We start from the raw sequence: 12,134 nt of genomic DNA on the forward strand, positions 1-12,134 counted from the left end.
CTGTCAATTCATCAACTTTAATGATGCAGGTTTTGTCTCCTGTTGGCTGCAGTTGAGCTCGTAAATGCGGTCCACGCTGACAATAGTGACAGACGTATTCTTTTTTTTTTTTGTGCGCACCGCTATGTCACGGGCCGCTTTTGAGTCATAGTTTAGTTTGAGAGAGAGAGAGAGAGAGGGGGCGAGAGTGAGAGAGAGAGAGAGAGAGAGAGAGAGAGAGAGAGAGAGAGAGAGAGAGAGCATCCAAGCCCGGCGCGTCGTCACTTCGGGACATCCGCTCCAGTGTGGTACTGAGCGAGAACAGGCATGACCGATTTTACGGAATGATCACACCGATTGCATCCCGCCATATCGATGTTAGTGGTGGTGTTCTCGGCCGGGCTTTTTCACTATCGTAATTCTCTTCTTTGCTGCTCTTTGATGACAGACTGCAGGTGTGCACGCTTTGGCAATATGTAATTTTTGAAACGACGCTGTGATTTTTGGAGAATTGCACTACTTTGGGGAGTTGATACTTGTTTTTTGATTCCCTAACTCGATTTTTTTAACGGGGCTCTATTGTGCAGAACAGGGCACTGATCCCCCGCAATGGCTGTGTGAGTACAGCGTGAAGATCCTAACCATTCGGAAACTGTGTGAAGGTAAGTTAAACATTTTTGGTATAACTCGTGTCGCTATCGTTCCAAAATTGAAATTGAATTGTTTCGTTTCGCCGACCATGTTTATCGATTACTGCCGGTGCGTTTGTCGTACAGTCAACCAAAATGCTGCAATAAACCCGTTACGCGTCAGATCCACTGGCTGTTTTTTTTTTTTTAAATATGTACCTCAAATCCAGTACGCAGACAATTCGTGACTGCAGTACAGCCACATGCTCCAGTCTCTTCAATCGTCAGTGAACGCACCTTCCATGGTGTCTGTTTGGGTAAATGCTGGCTTATGGTTGTAAACATGGATGTGGATACCGTATCTGTGCCAAAAACAATTTTGGTGATTTAGGTGGTCTACAACGTTGATGTAGAGTGTGCAGATCAATTAGCGAAGGTATACTAAGCAGTATATGAGTAAAAGAATCACCGCATCTCTTCACCTGTAGGATCTGATGTGTGAAAGGTTCAACAATCCATCATCACTACCCTCTCTCATAGATCTTAATCTGTGGGATCTTTCGGTAAGCAACGCATGACTCAAAATTAATTTTCCTTCATTCTGTTAGGCAATGTGTAAGAATATTAAAAATAAAAACATCAATGGCATCTGATTCCCTGGGGAAAACTGTCGAAGCCAATTAAGTATCAAAATAATGACATACCCTGTCAGTGTCGTATTGGACATTTTAGACAGTTACACTTAATCACTGTGCCTCATTGATATGGATATATGCAAACAACATTAATACAATTAAAAAAAATAGTGCAAGTTCCGTTGTAATATTTTTAGACTATAACCAGGGGCAGAGTTGCATGGTGGCCAGGTTTGGCCTTGGTCAACCCTTGTCACTCACTGGCCACCCCCATACCTAGGGGAATTTTTTTATATCTGTGATGTTCACATGGATGCAATATTAGTTGACTTCTTGATACTCAGACACATGTTTTTATATATATTAACTGCATGTCCGTTGTTTATCACACCATAAACCGTCTCGTTTTCATTAAATTAAATGTGCAAAGACAGTATACCTTGCACACCCACTCATAAAACGATCAGGCACAAGCAACAGTTGGAATTATTACGTATTAAGAGATTTTTGTCTTATTGTAGATTTTAGAAATGATTTGAAACAACAGCAAAGAAAATGGCATTATCTAGTAGATGAAGCTCAGCAAAACATTGCTTTTTACTTAGACTTGTTCCTGCTTGATTATACTGTAAGTGTGGTGGGCATTATTTTGGACATTTCTGAATTTTATTTCTTGAAGCCCTGCCTAAGGATGGCATGAAAAAAAGAATGAGGCACGCACACACGTACGCAGGTCCAACCCAGGCCATCCCTCACTGAAGTGTTGTGTCACCCTGGACACCCCACTGAAACATTTCTGGCTAAGCCCTTGACTATGATTATCACATGCCTACACACAAGCGCATACATTTTGGAAGATAATTGTTCACGTTTTTAATGTTTGTACATTATGTAATTTACTGTTTTTTTCTCTATGAGACATCTCAGACAGGCAACCTTACGAATTGAAGAGGATAAAAAAATATCGCGAGATTTGTTCTCATATTTTCTGTCTATGATTATAACAAACCTACAAGTCCACATGTATTTTGGTGACGATTTATTCCGACATTATGCCACCGTGGTGGACCATTGCACATTAAATTAGGAGTGGCATCTAAATTATGGCAATATTTGACAACTCCATATGATATTATGAAAGCACAATAGACTAGAAAACAAGTCCAAGGTGAACCGTAGCGGGTTACCTCACAGCAGAAGTCACAGTGATTGCGTGAAGTGGTCAAAAATGTCCAATATGGCAGCGTACAGGTTATTTCATTATTTTGATACCTAATCGGCTTCAACCTTTTTTCAGTCAAGCAAATACCATGGATATTTTCACAATTAATATTTATACGCACTGCCTAATAGAATAATGTAAAATGAATTTGGAGTCATGCGTTGCTTTAGTAGAAAAAAATAGAAACCCATGCAACTGAGCTGTCTATTTTCATGTGTAGTTGGAATGACCTGGTTCTTGTATGGCCTACAGGTTCTCTGCTATGTTTGTAAATATGTTGATTCAAGCTTTGCCACAGGAGCATACATTCTCACATGAATTAATTGGTTAGTAGCAGTCAGCACTTAACGTAGGCCCAGCCAGCAGGTAGATATTGAGCTGAGTCAAGTGCTCTCACTCAGAAATTGATTCAGATGAAGATAATGTCCTCCAGCCTTGACACTGTATGACATCCATCTATCCACCATCTGATCCGCTTATCCTCACGAGACATGCTGGAGCCTATTCCCCGTCTTCGGGCAGTACACCCTGGAATGGTTCCCCGCCAATCGCAGAGCACTCAAAGACAAACAACCATTCACACTCACAATAACACCTCGAGGCAATTTAGTGCATTCGATTAACCTACCGTGCATGTCTTTGGAATGTGGGAGCAAGCGGAGAAGTCCCACGCAGGCATGGGGCAAACATGAAAACCCCCACAGCAGGGCCGGATTCGAACCCGCAACCTCTGCGCTGTGAGGCGGACATGATAACTAGTCTTCCACCATGCCGCCCACACTGCATGAAATTCATAATACCTCATGGGAACGGGTTCCTCTCACTGATCTACGTCAATTACAAAGGACACGAACACTCCATTAATGTGTACTTTGATTTTCGCTGGGTCAAACTGCTCTTATTAGTTAAGCTCTCCAACCACCATTGACAATCTTCTAAGAGGTACGTGTCTTAAACTGATCATCTTCCCGTTCTGTAAAGGGTATTTAAGGCTTTTTTTTCTGAACTGAAACGAACAGCTGGAATCATGTCAAGCATTGGTGGGGCTGGTCTCGCTGAGACGTAAACATCCAAAGTGGACCCGTCACCAAAGCCCAGCCTTAAGGAGGGCACATAAAATGCATGCATGGGACTGGTCAAATGCAAGGACGGAGGCACTTTAAAAGGATGAGGGCGGACAGGGATTCAGGAAGATTATTTTGTAAATAAGGTCGGCGCAACGATGATGGAATGATGCCCAGGTCGTTGATGGAGGACAGACTGGCAAAATTGGGTAAAATGCCCATCTCTGCAAATGTTATCATCGACAAAATATTTCTTAGACACTTTTCAGTATGTCGATGCTGCATCCGTATCGGATCTGGCAAAGTGAAGCAAATTGGGAACATGTCTCGTTTACTTGCTCCTCGGAGATGTATCATCAAGCATGCACTTATAGGATTAATTCCATTTCTTTCTTTTACTGGCATTATATCATTTTATGTCATTCTTTTATAAATATTGTTTGCCGACAATATGGCAGATGCACAGACACATCGCTTCAGTCAGGGTTGTTTGCTACAGATTAAAAGAAAAAGGAAATGAAAATGTATCTTCTGTCCAATGAGTTTGTGGCTCCCGTGGAATATTTTATGAAACGTTTCATATGGCTCTTTAGTTGCCGACACTTATGTAATGTCTCTCACTATTTCGAGAAACGTGTCGTCCATACAATCCAAAATATTGGGGCAATATTTTTAGAAGTTGATGTGGTCATAGGTAGAGACGTCCACCTACATTTTGGGGACAAGTGATTGCATTTTTCTGACATATTAAACAACCTCAGCTTTTATGTTCTTGGAATTGACTCCTGCCCTATGCACCAGTCTACCTCAGTGTCCACTGCTCTCGTTCTTTGCAAATACGTACATATTTTATACAAGCCTCTCAGTGGGCAGGCACAGCACTCTCCAAAGACATCAAAAGCTTTTCCTTGCCTCTGTTGATTGATACTTTTAATTTTCAAGGAGCTGTTACCAGCTCCTGTTGGACGTGGTTTTGCATTGAAGAGTTATTCAAAGGCTTTCGGATAAAAGGGTTCATTAATTGGGCAGGAAAAAAAGTGCTGTCTCACCCGGCAATCCAGACCTTTGTATGGATTGATTGGAGCAAGTGATACAGATTTTTTTTTTTTTTAGGAACACTAAAGAGGACGTTGAGAGGTGGAGTGCGCCTCAATGCGGGCTATTAAATTACATTCATGACTCCGAAGGAAATGAAAAACCCAGACGTGATCCTGGTGTGTAACCATAACAAATGCTGTGCAGTGCTTCCATCCCTGCCACCAAAGATGTGACCCATTGTGCGATGTCAACATTAGAAATGACGAACCACATACACGATGATGGGTGCAGCCCTAGTTAATTCTTTTGAAAATCCAATCCAGATAGAATCTTTCTCCCCTCCACACACCCCCTTGTTCCATCATAATTCACAATCATTCGGCATTGATCGAACTAAGAGCTATTTATTTTCGTTGCCTCTGTCATGTCATGAATCGACAAGTATGGCAGCTCACATAGATAACGATGTGTCTGGATAGACAAAGAAGAGGCACATCTGCCAAAGATGAATACCAATGTCTATCCATTCTACCTTTTTCTGTTCCTCAATGGACAATCTTTTTTTTTTTTTTATCTCAGTGCAGGCGATTACGTTTTACTTATTGGTTACTCTGAGCTTGGAAATGGCAAAAATATCCTGATTCTTTCCAGCCATATTTAATTTTAACAATAATTTCACAGCTACTTTTCAAATGTTTTCTTCATGAAAGTTCAGTGAAATGTCAAGAGTTTAATGCTGTTAAGGTAGTACATTTTGGTATTCAAGCCAATTTTTAGGGGGAAATATGCCCCTGAAATGCTGCAAATGAAAACATTCGAACCACGATCACGGGTAATGTCATGGGCAAATAGCAAACAGTGAAAATAAGTTCCTGTCTCTAAAAAAATTTTGAAGCGCAGGGATGGGCAACTTAAATAATCGAAGGGGCCCACAATTTTTTCTGAGCGCTGCTCTGGGGGTTCTCATAGGGCATCACTAACTGCATGTATGAAGAAAACCCAGCCATTTAAAAAAAATTTGTTATTAAACCAACATCCAGTTCAAGTGTGGGTGCAAATGACCTCATCCCTGTTCTGGATCTTTACAAAAAAAATAAATAAATAATGGCTTCCTCTTTGGTACATCACTTCTCCACAAAATTCCATGGGTTCAGTTATGTATTGTTTGCTTAAATCCTGCTAAGAGAAACATGAGCAAAGAGATCAACAAACAATTCCTCATAGCATCTCACTTGGAAAAGGTAGAACATAACTAAATAATAAACATTGGCTTAACTGTTATTTGCAGTTTCAACGCATACTATAGCTGCCATAGCCAGTGGCTTTTTCTTTAAGCGGCATCAAATATAAATGTATGTCGGTCTATGTGAGTTCAGCAACTGTGTCATGGCATTGAGCAGGATCAAATGCATCCGACACAAACTCTATTTTGCCATTTTTCACAGCTGAAAATAACTTGGTTGTAGTCCACATTGCACACATTGAAATGGTCATTTGTAACAGGGAGAAAATTCCCGTGGAAAATTCTCATGCTGCGCCTGCTCTGTTGAAATTACCTCCTAAAGGTGGGATCACTGACCTCAAAATAAAGTCTTTTTTTATCGCCAGAAGCAGCCGATGTTTGAGGTCAAAGCCTTTAATAGAATTTGAATTAGCATTGTATTTGTCTTTCAAGCCCAAAGACATGAACACCATGGATTCTATTTAGGTAGACTGGCACCCGTATGCTCGGCATAAAATTGGGCGGCACATCATGTTCGTGTCAGCAAAAGTCTAGTTTCGCATTTATTTGGCTGTTGTCATTTTCTTGCAGAGTTACATGCGCTAGGCCTTACTGGGCATTCCGACTTAGTCCCTGCATATCTTTTTGGGGAATGTCGGAGGAAACCGGAATACCTAGAGAAAACCCACGCAGGCACAGGGAGATCATGCAAACTCCACACAGGAAGGCCGGAGTCGGAATCGATCCCACCTCTGCACTGTGAGGCCATCGTGCTAACCAGTCGCCCACTGTGCCGCCGCATAAAAATATATTGAACATAAAGATCTAAAAATATAAACGCACATACTTACAACAAATATTGGCAGTAATGTTGCCAAAACATGCGCAAAAAGTCACTTTTGCTACATTTTGGATAACCAGTAAACAGGCGGTAATCGGGTTACAAAAGTGTTCCGTTCCTATGCAGGCGATGCAACTCGAATACTTTTTTTAATACTCCCTAAATCTCTCCCAGTGATCCTCATGCACGGAAGAAAAGACGTTATTCAAAACGTTGTGTTTATGGAAGTAAATGTGGTCCAGAGTGTAGTGGCCATAGACGCATCTTTTTCTTATCTCATATCTACAGAGTGATTTGGAGGCGGTAGAAATAACGTAGGGAAATGAGGTGAGGCGTTTTGATCTCATTTCATGGAAACTTCACTTGAAGATGTCATCACGTCATTGTCGCACGTGGCATTACTACTATCACTACAAATGTCCACTTTATGCTTTATGTTTCAAGAGGGAAGAAATTAAAGTTAAATATGAAACCAATACAATTATTCAAAACAACTTTGCAGATTCCCAGACAATCAAACTGTCAACACCCAAACACAAGTTTTCGCTGAAAATAATCTGTATACCTGTCTGTCTATCTGACCATCCAATATGACTATGACTGTCACAGATAAAAGCCAGTATCTTGTTTAGATACAAATAAAAATAAACCCCATACAGCATGTGTCTTATGAATGATTTTATTTTTTTAACCTTAAAAGTAATATTACATACTTATTGCACTTTAAAATCTGCTGTGTTTGTACCTGTTTTTGTTTTGTTGACAGTTGCTCACCTGATTATACATTTAAAATGAAAATCTTTGCTGAGTTTTTATTACAGAATACTTACTGTGACCTTTTTTTTAATGTTGCTTAAAAAACATAAAACTAATCAAAATTCAATTGAAAGGAATTAATATATAAATTAATAATAAAATTAATACCATAGTAAGTGAATTGGAAGAACAAAATTAAAAAAAGAAATAAAAACATCTTAAAGAAAAATAAAAAAATATTATTACCCTGATGTGTGTCATGATCCGTGTCGGTCATGGCAGGGTTTTTGTTGTTGTTTTCGCGTCTTCCATGTCTTTGTTGTTGTTTTGGTTTCTGTCAGCTGAGTAGGGGCGTTTCCCCTCAGCACTCCGTCCCCACCAGCCACGCACCTGTTCCCCGTCAGCTTCGCACACCTGACTTCCATCTGCTCCCATAATTACTGGACTATTTAACCACCCCATCCCGACAGCTCAGCGTCGGAACATTACTCCATTCGGACTGTCACGACTGCTCCCTGATCCCACTCACGCTCATGTTCTCGCTCTCGCTCTCGCTCTAGTTCATGCCCTGATCCCTAGTATTTGTCCCTGTCCTTGTTCCTCTGCCTTCTTGTTCTGTTAGGTCACGTTTAGTTCGTCTTTGCCATTTTGCACCCTGCCACGTTTGTTTGCCCTAGTTCCTTGTTTGCCTTTTGGTTTTGTTTTGTTTAATAAATCCCCTTTAAGTCACCCTTAGCCCTGCTTCCTCGCTTTTTGGATCCCCCTCCTCCTCGCCCACCGGCGAGCTTGACAATGTGGTGGCATCCCCAAAAGTAAAATCGCAATAAAACACACATTTAATTCTTTCAATGCTCCCCAGCAGGGAAGATGTGCTGAAGTTACACGAGACATGAGAAGATCTCACATGAAGTTCTGTCCGTCACATTGGTTCAAACCTTGAGTATTTGTGAGACTTTGAAAGCAATTTTGGTCGAATTTTGAATTGTGCAAAATTGGTGCACTTAAAAGATTCATCTGTTAAATGAAACTCTAGATTCTCATTCTAATCGACAGCCGTGCGCATGTCCTATGCCAATCTCTAGTTTGGGTTACGGCAGTCATCCAGAAACATGTTAAGCAGCTCAGGTATCCTTCATATGGTGCCGGAATCAGTTTAGTGGTGGTTTTCCAGTCGCAAAAGATTTGGCTCACAACCGGGTGCTTGATTTACAGACCACTTTACACAAAGGGCCTCGGGACATACCCCTTCTTGTCCCTCCAGTATTCAATTCCAGCTGCCGTGTAAGGAGAAGCCGGTCGTCCATCATCATGTTGGAAGCTTATTTGCATCTCAGCAGCAACTAACACGTCTCATCATTTTAGCAGTTGAGCATATTGGTGGTCGCAGTGCTATTTGATTATCACACTGTATTTGGGAAGAGTTTTTTTTGTCTGCATGTACTTTTAACACTTGAGTAGCCAAGGACAAAAAATGAATCTGCATTATGTTGCTAATGTAAAAAAAACAAAAATAAGGCAGATGCCGAACTGTTGGCGGCCAGTGTGGAGATAAGAGACAGCCACTGGTTGCAGAATTTTATCTCAGTATCTGTCTGCATTTTGATTACCCTTCAAGATGACGAGTCATGATTTTGCAGTGACTGAGATGTGTCCTCACAGCACCACACTGCTCCTACCAAAACAAAATTGTCATGAAATCTTTGCCACAGGACTGATTCGTGAGCTGAATTTTGCATGGTATGTTCATGTTCCAGTGTCCAGACTGTCAAGGGCAGTTCTTCGTCCTGACAGCCCTATGACCCCCAAAGACTTACTGTGTGTTGCCTGTTGCATATTGTCTTTGTAGCGAGCTGTGCGCAATATTGTTCTGAAAATATTGAATGCAAATTCAGACACTTTCCGGTTCTGAAATTCTGAAAGGGTGAAGAAAGAGATTTCTGGAGACTTTTCCAAATAATCTACCAAACATATTTGCGACTGCTTCATTTTAGATCTGTAATGTAACTCAAATCACAATACGAGTAGGCAAGATTTGATTGCTGATTTGACTCATGGACTCTGTTTGGAGCTCTCATGCCTTTTCTTACCTTCTAAAAACTAATGTAGAAGATGGTGGTAGTTTAAAAAAAATGTCTTTTCCTGCGCTTCGACCTTAAGTACCATAAAATTGGTGCTTTCGAGGCTGATGGTTTGCTATCAGATAATGAAAGAGCTTTACTCTCCCTGTAATTCATCACTGCCATTTATATTTAATCACTGCGGTATCATTTGTCACAACTCGGTTCTATTGTTATCACTACATTTGTCATTGTAGCATTGATTGCTAAAAAATGTATGCGCTGTCGTTGGACAATATTACTGTACTATTACACATTTTATTTCTTCCTGATTTTCTGTACTTTGTAGATTTGTGTATACATTCAGTATATCTTTGTGTTTGTTACATATGTATTTTGTTGTAGTATAAGAATGAAAAGAATAATGAGCTACAAATTCCTTGTGTGTTATTGGCAAAATTGGCAAAGTCAATGACCTTTAAAAAAAATTTTTTTCTTCTTGACCAAAATGGGGGATTTAATTGGAGTATACACTCTGTACCGATTGCCAGTCAATCGCAGGGCACACAAGGACAAACAGCCATCCACGCTCACATCCACCCACACCAAATGACAATTTAGAACATCAAATCAACTTACCATGCATGTCTTTGGAATGTGGGAGGAAACCGGAGTATGTGGAGAAAATTCACACAGGCACGGGGAGAACATGCAAACTCCACACAGGAAGGCCGCAGCCCCAATCAAACCCAACACATCCATACTGTGAGGTGGACGTCTCCACCAATCGGCCAGTGGCCCACCCTCCACTAAGCAGTGTTTCTCAATTATTTTCTCTTATAGCCCACCCCCCAGAAGAAAAAAATATTTCTTGTCCCCCCCCGACTCTCCACCATGACTATAAATCATTTATCTATAAAAAATGTTATAAGTACATCTCGACATATCCTTATTATCATTAAAGGAAACAAACAAAAAAAGAAATGTGCTGAAAAATTTTATTAACATTGTTTAAACTCACTGTGCACATTCTGACAATGAGAGTGCCTCTGTCGCTTACTGTAGTGGATGTGCAATTCCACTTTATTCTAGTCCAGCTAAAGGTCTGCCCTACAGTAACATTTGGCGTGCGGAATCTTCACTACAAACAATCTTGTTGGCTCCCCCAGGTGCCATGAGGCTCTCTGACATGGTTGAAATTCACTCAAACCCCCATTTATCCTCTCATTACCTTTCGCCTCCTCCCTGAAGAAATGCCCGCAGAATTTCCCCTTAACCCTCAAAGCTCCCGTCCTCGAATAGCCAACAGTGCATTCATTGTACACCGAACTTCTCTGACACAGAGTGGGAATAAACTCGAATCTTGTTAGCAGGCAGCCCAAGGACTCACAACTGGATCGACCTCTCCACAACTTGCTGAACCTTCATTTTTGAACATGAAGAAAGAAAAAAAAAACTAAAATAATTACAATAACAATAAAAATAAAATAATGAGAAGAAAAAAATAAACAAGCAAAAAATAGGCAAAGCGGGCCTAACATGATTTTGTTTTTATTTTTATTTTTGTTGGCCTGGATGGTAATTAACAGCACTCAAGACATAAAATACAAAACTGACGCTCTCTACCATATCTCATAAAGTTTATCTCAAATCTCATACCCATCTCTTATTTAACTGTTTTCTTCCGCATTTTGCTTGTGACAAACTTTGCAAAAATGATTCCAATCTCATTATGAAATCAACCCATCTGCTGCTTGCCTGTCAGTTTATAATTTTTTCAATTTTCTAAATTGTAATAATGGCTTGGCAATGTGTGTTCAGCAAATCTAGAGGTACCTCTGCAGGTGTTTTTTTTTTAGGTACGTTTAGCTACCAAAGGGGAAACTATGCTCTTGCAACTTAGTACAATTGTATATATTTGGGCATGCATATTCCAAAGTGGTGAAGTTAAGTTCTGTTTGCCATAGGATTTTTTTTTTGTCATCTTCAACACCACTCATTGTGTGCAGAGTTGCAGGAGCTGACTTTGGGCAAAAGGCCGACTACACCCTGAACTGGCCACCAGCCTGTCTCAGGGCACACACAAGCAACGTCTCGGAGTGGGAACCAATCCCACACTGCCCAAGTCAGGAGATTGTGCCACTACACCATCAGCGACCCCATAAGATGTCTTGTAAAATGTAAATAAAAACAGAATAATTTAAATTTGAACACTGTACTAAGACAGTGTAATGAATGTTCAAACTGATACACTTGTGTTGGGGTTTTTTGTTGCAAATTTGGAACAAATTAGTTGATTTCATGCTTGCAACACGTTAAAAAGCTGGGGCAGAGGCGTGTTTACCACTGCAATGTATTACCTTTCCTTTTAAAAACAATCATTAAGCATTTTGGAACTGATTATACAAAGCCTACGTTCACTCTGGGTGTGATTCCCATATCGGATTTTTTGTTAAATCTGATCTTTTTTTCACGTTAAATTGTTATTTTTTTTATTTCCTTTGCACTGTATCCAATTGAATATCAATTGAAAATGCTTTAAATTATTGTAGTCTGTTTCGTAGTCTCCCCACATTCCCCCCAAAAAACAACGAAAAAGAAGGTTTGACATTAAATAGGGTACCTTGTCTTTGTAGTGTATATACACCATATTTTTCCGGTCCATAGGGCGCACTTTAAAGTCCCAAATCT

The 12,134-nt window shown here is 40.3% G+C and overlaps 1 protein-coding gene across 2 annotated transcripts in view; it reads left to right on the forward strand.

Annotated features, from left to right (window-relative positions):
- The first annotated feature begins 259 nt into the window (after window positions 1-259).
- Window positions 260-12,134, forward strand: part of LOC148340758 (interleukin-1 receptor accessory protein-like 1-B) — a 163,026-nt gene continuing 151,151 nt past the window's right edge. Inside the window, exons 1-2 of one of the 2 annotated variants that reach the window (XM_088289170.1) lie at window positions 260-434; window positions 567-641. The gene's annotated coding sequence lies outside the window, so the exon portion shown is untranslated. Of the gene's footprint in view, window positions 642-12,134 lie in introns of both variants that reach the window. The other variant, XM_088289171.1, reaches the window with a different exon arrangement.

Source organism: Idiotropiscis lumnitzeri, chromosome 3 (assembly GCF_059441095.1).
Source record: "Idiotropiscis lumnitzeri isolate Australia: NSW breed Sydney's pygmy pipehorse chromosome 3, RoL_Ilum_1.0, whole genome shotgun sequence".
NCBI classification, from domain to species: Eukaryota; Metazoa; Chordata; class Actinopteri; order Syngnathiformes; family Syngnathidae; genus Idiotropiscis; species Idiotropiscis lumnitzeri.